The sequence below is a fragment of the Ooceraea biroi genome, chromosome 8, assembly GCF_003672135.1.
Source record: "Ooceraea biroi isolate clonal line C1 chromosome 8, Obir_v5.4, whole genome shotgun sequence".
Taxonomy (NCBI): domain Eukaryota; kingdom Metazoa; phylum Arthropoda; class Insecta; order Hymenoptera; family Formicidae; genus Ooceraea; species Ooceraea biroi.
In genome coordinates, this window is record NC_039513.1 from 10231489 (window position 1) to 10238529 (window position 7041).

At 38.8% G+C, this 7041-nt stretch overlaps 1 long non-coding RNA gene across 1 annotated transcript; it reads left to right on the plus strand.

Moving 5' to 3' along the window:
* Positions 1-543: 543 nt before the first annotated feature.
* LOC105275563 lies at positions 544-2825 on the plus strand. Its single transcript, XR_003406873.1, has 2 exons — positions 544-883; positions 1526-2825. It is a non-coding gene; the product is annotated as an uncharacterized LOC105275563 (long non-coding RNA).
* The last annotated feature ends 4216 nt before the right edge of the window (positions 2826-7041 follow it).

A 7041-nucleotide genomic window follows, 5' to 3' on the forward strand; every position in this document is an offset into this window, starting at 1 on the left:
ATGATTTGTGCGAAATAATGTATCATTATATTTCGTATCGTAGAAGTAATTAAGTAAATGCTTTTAATTTCTCTAAAACGATGCCGTAAATTTTAGTGATCACAACATTCATTTCTGATCACTGTTGCAAAAATGTCTATCTTAAACGTTACTTTTTTATATTATTTTTAAAATAATTTATTCGTATAATAAATCATGATTGTTAAGGATATATATATCCTTAACGCTGAGCGTCCGCTCAACGCTTGTCTGCGCATCCCCACCACTGGCCCATTCGCGTTCCTTACATTTTTCCGTGCTTCTTCTCGCACGAGCCTCGCGAGCCGTGTGCAGACCAATGCCCCGATTCTGGCAACGACCAATAGTCAGATTCGTTTCAAGTCTTTTGTAAAGCGTGGATAAAGTCTACTTGTTAGCTGGTTTGTTCGCCAAAGTGTCGCGTGTGAAAGAAAAATACCGGAGAGTACCGCGCGAAGGGCCCTCAGCGTCGCCATTTTCACGTTTGGTGTACGCAACAATGGTATATATTATAATTAAAAATTAATATTTTCTTTGATACTTGCAAGACAACTACTACTTGCCTAAAGAGTTGAATTATGTAGTATTTATGTGGTTAATTATTTGTGCATCTATTTTGTTAACACTTTGCTTTTGATAGATGATATACGATGTTTTAACATAGAATCCTTTAAAATGCAGGCGATTAAGAAAGCTAATGCTCGGGTGACCAAATAAGCTTCGTATCGGGAAGGCACATTAGTAGTGATTCAGTATTCGCCAACTTCCGAACTAGTTACGTACTGGATTATAGGGATTTGCAGAGGGGCAGAAGAGAAAGACGACGAAGGGTTAACAAAGTTTTACCTACATCACCGGTTACAAGGTAAGGAAACAACATACATATATCATAAGTTTTTAATACGTATACATGTATAATGCTTGTATTTACAGAGAGGCATAATGTTTATAAAGTGGCGCAACAGTATTACGTAAAATCAATATCCGCACTGACAGGTGTGAAGCCTTTTAAAATTTTTCATTGAATTACCAAATGCGAGAGCAACGGGAAAATTTGCGCATAATTACAGCGTTGTGCGAGTATACGTGTCGATCGTCGTACATTATTTGTTCGTAGAAAACATCGGATTTTTTATTTGAGCACTTTTTCGGCTATTTTTTTACACGTCAATCAACAACGCGTACAACAATCGCTGCGATAGATCGCTACCGTGCTATAATACGCAATATTGAACGGTGCAAATAGCAAACAGGAAGTTAGCCTCGCGTGAAAGGGTGACTGCACCCTGCGTCCTTTGCACTGCTGCACTCATATTTCCGCCGTTTCCCGTAGGAACGGTTTTTTCGCTGGAGAATTATTGGTTTATGCGAGCCGGATAAAAATACGCGACAAAGGCACAAGTCCCGCGCGTGAGCCAAGGTTGCGCATATATGTGCTCTACATACACAAATACATACACATGTGCGTCCCTTACACACGCCGTTTAGCTTCTGTTTCCCATTCCAGCGAGTTTCTAGGGTTGTCAGTGCCTCGCGAAATCGATGGCGAGTTTTGTCGACGGTTAATGGAAATTAATGGTTCATTCTGGCGGAAAATGTGAGCAAGAGAAGAAAGAAGGAGAGAGGAACAGAGTGAGAAGCGAGGGTTGTCGCCACAGTCGTCATAGGAGTCGAATGCCAATATAGGGTAATTCTCCACTTCAGATTATTCTGCATTATCGTTATCATATTTAAAAGAAGGCGTCATGGTCACGCGCAGATTACCGATATTCGATTCCAACTGTGCCGTTAAATAATATATCGAAGTTTGTCGAAGCTGAAGTGCGCCGCGTGCATGTGATATGATTAATAAATATTTTTATCTGATTCCTTCGATAAGCTCTGACCTGTCGTCTGTTCGCCAATAATGCGATAAGCAAAAGGATGAAAATTCGCGAAGCGAATTATTCAATCAGCTGATGATTTTGATAAATCTCCGGTGTCGGGATAATTTCTATCCGAGATATCTTTCCCTTAAATAACGTGGTTTATAAATCGAGCATTGAATGTGTCTTATACATATAGCTCTTCGATTTTGCCAGACATCAAGGAGGATATAACAAGCACAATATCGATTGCTAATAATTACGTGCAATAGTAAACTGTTGTATCTTTCACTGCTTTTAGAATCAAATCAATAATCTGGCATTATATATAACAGCGTGCATTCGCAAAGTTGCACCGTACATTATTTAGAACTGACAGTAAAATTGGATGAAATTAATTACTTCTCACAGTTCAGCTGGCTTCGCGTGTGTAGCAGGGGGATCACTCTATAAACGTTTATATTGTTCATACGTTTAATTCACGGCTATTCGTCTTCCAATTTTGACGTTAATCTCGCGAGGGTGCGAAGGGATCTGGAAGGGGGAAGGGAGAAAAATAGCGCGATTCCGATGACCTATTTAGGAGTTTATGATCGTACCTATCACATTTCTGATCCGGCTCAGAGTAATGGCCGAAAAACCATTCGCATGTCCGCGCAAACTATAAATAATCGTCGACGTCGATCTCGGACGATGATTTATGGTTAATTCAGCTGCATTTTCTCTGGCGCGTGAATATGTGCACGGCCGATATGCGCACGCACGTGTGTGGGCATCCCAACGAGTTTTTTTTGCAGTGATTGTAACTGCCAGTCATACCTGATCGAATGCATTTTGCGAAGATTTATCGCCCGTGAGTTTTCACGCTATTTTCGTTATTGTCTTGTATGTGTATGTGTGCACACAATAAAATCTTCCGAGGAACAATCGGAACAAATTCAACGTCGGTCTATATTATTTATCGGCAATTTTATTTAACTGGATTGCAAAAGCGTCGTATTGTCTCGATAAATTTGAAACTACACGCGAATTACAATTTATTTTTGTTTTGCCCTGAATATCGTTTTTCAACGCAAGATGGCACGCAGCGCGATATTGTATGCGATCGAAAACAATATTGTCAAAATCATAGTAATGTCGTAATTGTAAATGCAATTGACTTTAATTGATACTAAATGAATATTGGATGAGTGGTAAATAACCCAGCAGTTTCGAGGTCGTTCAAAATTAAAAGTTTAATTTGTAATGAAATAAATTTGATGAAAATTACGAAATATGTTTAAAATTTGTCGAATAGCGTTTTATTAGTAATTAAAAACATTACACTATCTCCCTTTCTCTCACTCTACTTCTAAAATTACTTTCGTTCCGGTATTGTACACGGTATATTGTATACGGTATTGTTGACCGGAGCTTTTTAATTAGTTTATGATGGAGCACTTACATTATATGGCGCGTACCAATGTTTTAATTAAAACGAAACACTCGCGGCGATTTCTGTAAACGATCGTCGATTGATATGCAGACATTCGATCGTGCCTTTCGAGAGGAGAGAGAAACGACGTAGTCGTCGAACTGTCACCGGCAGTAGTCTTTTTCGCAGTCCCCCTTGTTCTCCCTTGTTCCTCTGTGAGTCCCGATCTCGATTCAGGCTCTCGATACGGCAAAATCCGAGCAATTAATGCTGCGCGATCGATGATGGATGATCCGCGTTACGACGATATGTTCGAACGGAAAGCTCCTCGTTACAACCGAAGCGAAAGAGGGATGTCGTTACATCTAAAATGATATTTTGAGAAAAACCCTCGTTAAAGAGGCGTCTCATTTTTACGGCGGATAAAGTAGAGAACACTTTTAAGCGTCTTCCTGGCCTTTGTGCGTTCAACTTTTCTCTATCGATTTTCGAAGAGGGAAAAATACAACTTGGTTGTTATACTTGAATAAAAATGCAGACGTTTAAGAGCAAGTTACGGGGAAAGCTTTCCCCGTAGAACAAGTTTAGCGAAAAAGAAAACGAACAGTTTGCTTTTCTGGATTTTCCTTTTTTTGCCCTCCATGTTCTCATGACATCAATGAAACTTGTGATATTTATGTCTAAAAAAAGAAATGATATTTCAAATCTCATTACACCAATTTCGCTGAAATCGCGTTACAATTAACGACTATATTTTGTACCTTTTGTATTTCAAATGTTAAAATAAAATTGTTATAAATAAGTGACTATTAAATTAAATTTTGTATATTATAGAAGCAATAACGTGACGTTATTATAGAATGAAATGTGTGTATGTGTGAAATAATTTCCGAGAAGTCTTCGACATGGACTAATGACCTCATTCGCCGACTGCGTTGTTTCGATTGTTTACTCGTCTCGATTGTTGTACTCGCTCACGCAGAAAGCTACCGGCTAATTACACGATAATACGAGTAAACCATTCACGTCGTGTGTACGCGTTTGCGGGCGCTCGTCTTTCGCAGGTTTTATACAGGTTTCCACTGGCAAGAAAGAGAGAGAAAGAAAACGATCCGCTTATGTCGACAAATATAATGACTTGTACTGTAATGTTTTTGTTCGCGAGCTACGTTACATTTATACATTATTATCTGACGCGCAAAAAATCGACTGTTAACTCGTATTTCTCTATGAGGGACAATATCACAAGTGTTAGTTCTGGGATGCGGAAACGCATAATCAGGAGAGAAAAATCCCGTCGGGAGAAGGAACGACCAGATATTTGTACAGGATGTTCCTGAGGTAATAAGTTCGCCCCGACAGGCGCTTTCGTCGATCGGAGTTTCTTTCAGTAATAATATCGAACCGGTTGTTAAGCTTTCAGAGATCGTGAAGTCTTTTTGCAAATTAAGTTGTTCGACGAAGAGGGAGGGAACAGATAAATGACAAAAACTTAAATCGATTTAACGTCGGATGGCCTTTCAACAGAATTTTAAGCTAAAGCTTAGTCGCACCGAGATAATGGAAGTGGAAAATTAAAAAGTTGCAAGGTAAAAGTTGAGAGATAAGATAAAGATAAGGTTCAACGAGAGGAACACTTTGTCGTCATCCGGGAACAATTTGACCATGGAAAGTGTTCGGCCCATTATTTCGGGACACCCCGTGCATGCTATGTAAATCGATTATGCTTCGTCAGTAATCAATATGTCTATTTAATTTGGCTAAAGCTTGTTATGATGATTCGAACACTTCCAGCTTGGCCGAGCAAAGCTGAGCAAGCAGAACTATGAGTCGATGGCAAAGCGAAAAGAGATGAAAAAAAAGACGTATTCGAGAGACTAGATGAATAACTGACAAGTAAGATCGCGAAAAAGAGAAGAAGTGTGAGAACGATGAGCAGAAGTCTTTGCAACATTTATTATTCATGACCTTTCCGGCTCGTCGAATAACGGAGATAAAGAAGAATTCTGGGAATATTATATTGGATATCGGCTATCGGGATTATCTAACATCGGTAGAATGTCCTCGGCCTTCTTTCGTGTTTGCAAAGTGAATGTACAAAGCGTGTAATGCATTGTGTCAGACAAACAGATTCACCCGCTCGAATCTCAATACATTTCAATTGCGTATCGCTGTTTATCCGAAGGATGTATGTAGTTGTGATTCGCGATATAGTGTCTGCCGCGGCGAAAAAAAAGCAGAACTATTACTTATCGCGTATTGAATCAGGTCACTCGCGAGATTGCGGAAGCGATGCTCGCGGTAATCATGTAACAGGATTGTAAAATAGATCTGTCTATTACTTTTCACTTGACATAAATCTCGCGGAACTGTCGACTCGAAATACATTTTCATCATGTTAATCTAGTGCAATTTCTTCTGATGATGTGCAGAAAAAAATCTTGCACACTGTGTCGAAATAATCACGGCTTGCATCTTCTCTTACTGTGTCTGACCATTACTGGCTTATACTACTTCCACGCGCGGCAACGATGAAACTTCTCGTCGCGTTCGCTGCCAGCATAATTGCATTTTTCATGAAACTTTTCATGTTCACGTGTTTGTATCTTTGCAATTGTGACACCAATGCGATGAAATTCAGACAATAAAATTCATGATACGAGTGATAAACTTTTCAACTGTCACAGTTTTGCAACGTATTGCTCTCTTACTTTTGTCGTTAAAAATGGCTATCGAGAATCGTTATCACTTATCAATTATTATATTGTTGTTGCTTCACTAAGATTTAAAATCCAATATGTGATGAAATCGCATTCATCGCAGCTGATTGTAGTCCATGAAAAAATCTACTGCCATATCTAAAACTTTGCACAGTTTCGATTCATCTTCCATTCACAAACGCATCGCTGATGAGATATCCAGTTTTTAACGGTAATATGTATTCAATGAATACAATTTATATCACAATGGAATTTACGATTTTTTTTAGTAAATGTTTAAGGCGGAACGAAATTCACAAATTTATTCAACGAATATTTATATTAATATTATATTGATAAGTTTTGCTACGATACGTTTCAGAACGACAAACTTTGACCTTGCACTTCGCTTCACTTGATTTCATTTCACAGCACTGCACTGCACTCGCGATGCAAATTACGGATAAAAACTCGCGAATTAAAAAGCATGGTAATCGCAAAATCAGCCTGCATGCAATACGATGATTGCGAGATGCGTGAGAGTTTGACGTTTAATTGTCTCACAATACATTGACGACACTTGTTTTCGCAATATTTTTGTTATTACACATACACACAATATCTCGCGAAGATTGCTTCCACGAATTTAATTTAACGAAATTCGTATCTCTCGCGTAATCGCAACGTAATGGTGAATGTACATATTAAAAATCGGAAATTAAAGATCGCTGCAATTGTGTATTCCGTAGCGTATTATTTTTCCATCGCAACGCGCTACGTGGATGCACAGTTTATTAATTAAATTACGAGATAGAAACATGAAATCTTGGATCTTTGTATTTTTATCTCCGCCGCTGTTTCCATGAAAAATACTCCATCGCTGAATCGCCGAGCTTTCTTCTCTTAATGCTACGCTAAAGAGCGCAGACAGGAGAATTCTCAGATGTCCCTGCAGAATAATAAATTTTTAAGGCTGAATCCTCTGGATCCAGTTGGCGATCGATGAACCCAGTTGAGAGATGAAGACTCTCGATCGACTTTGTAA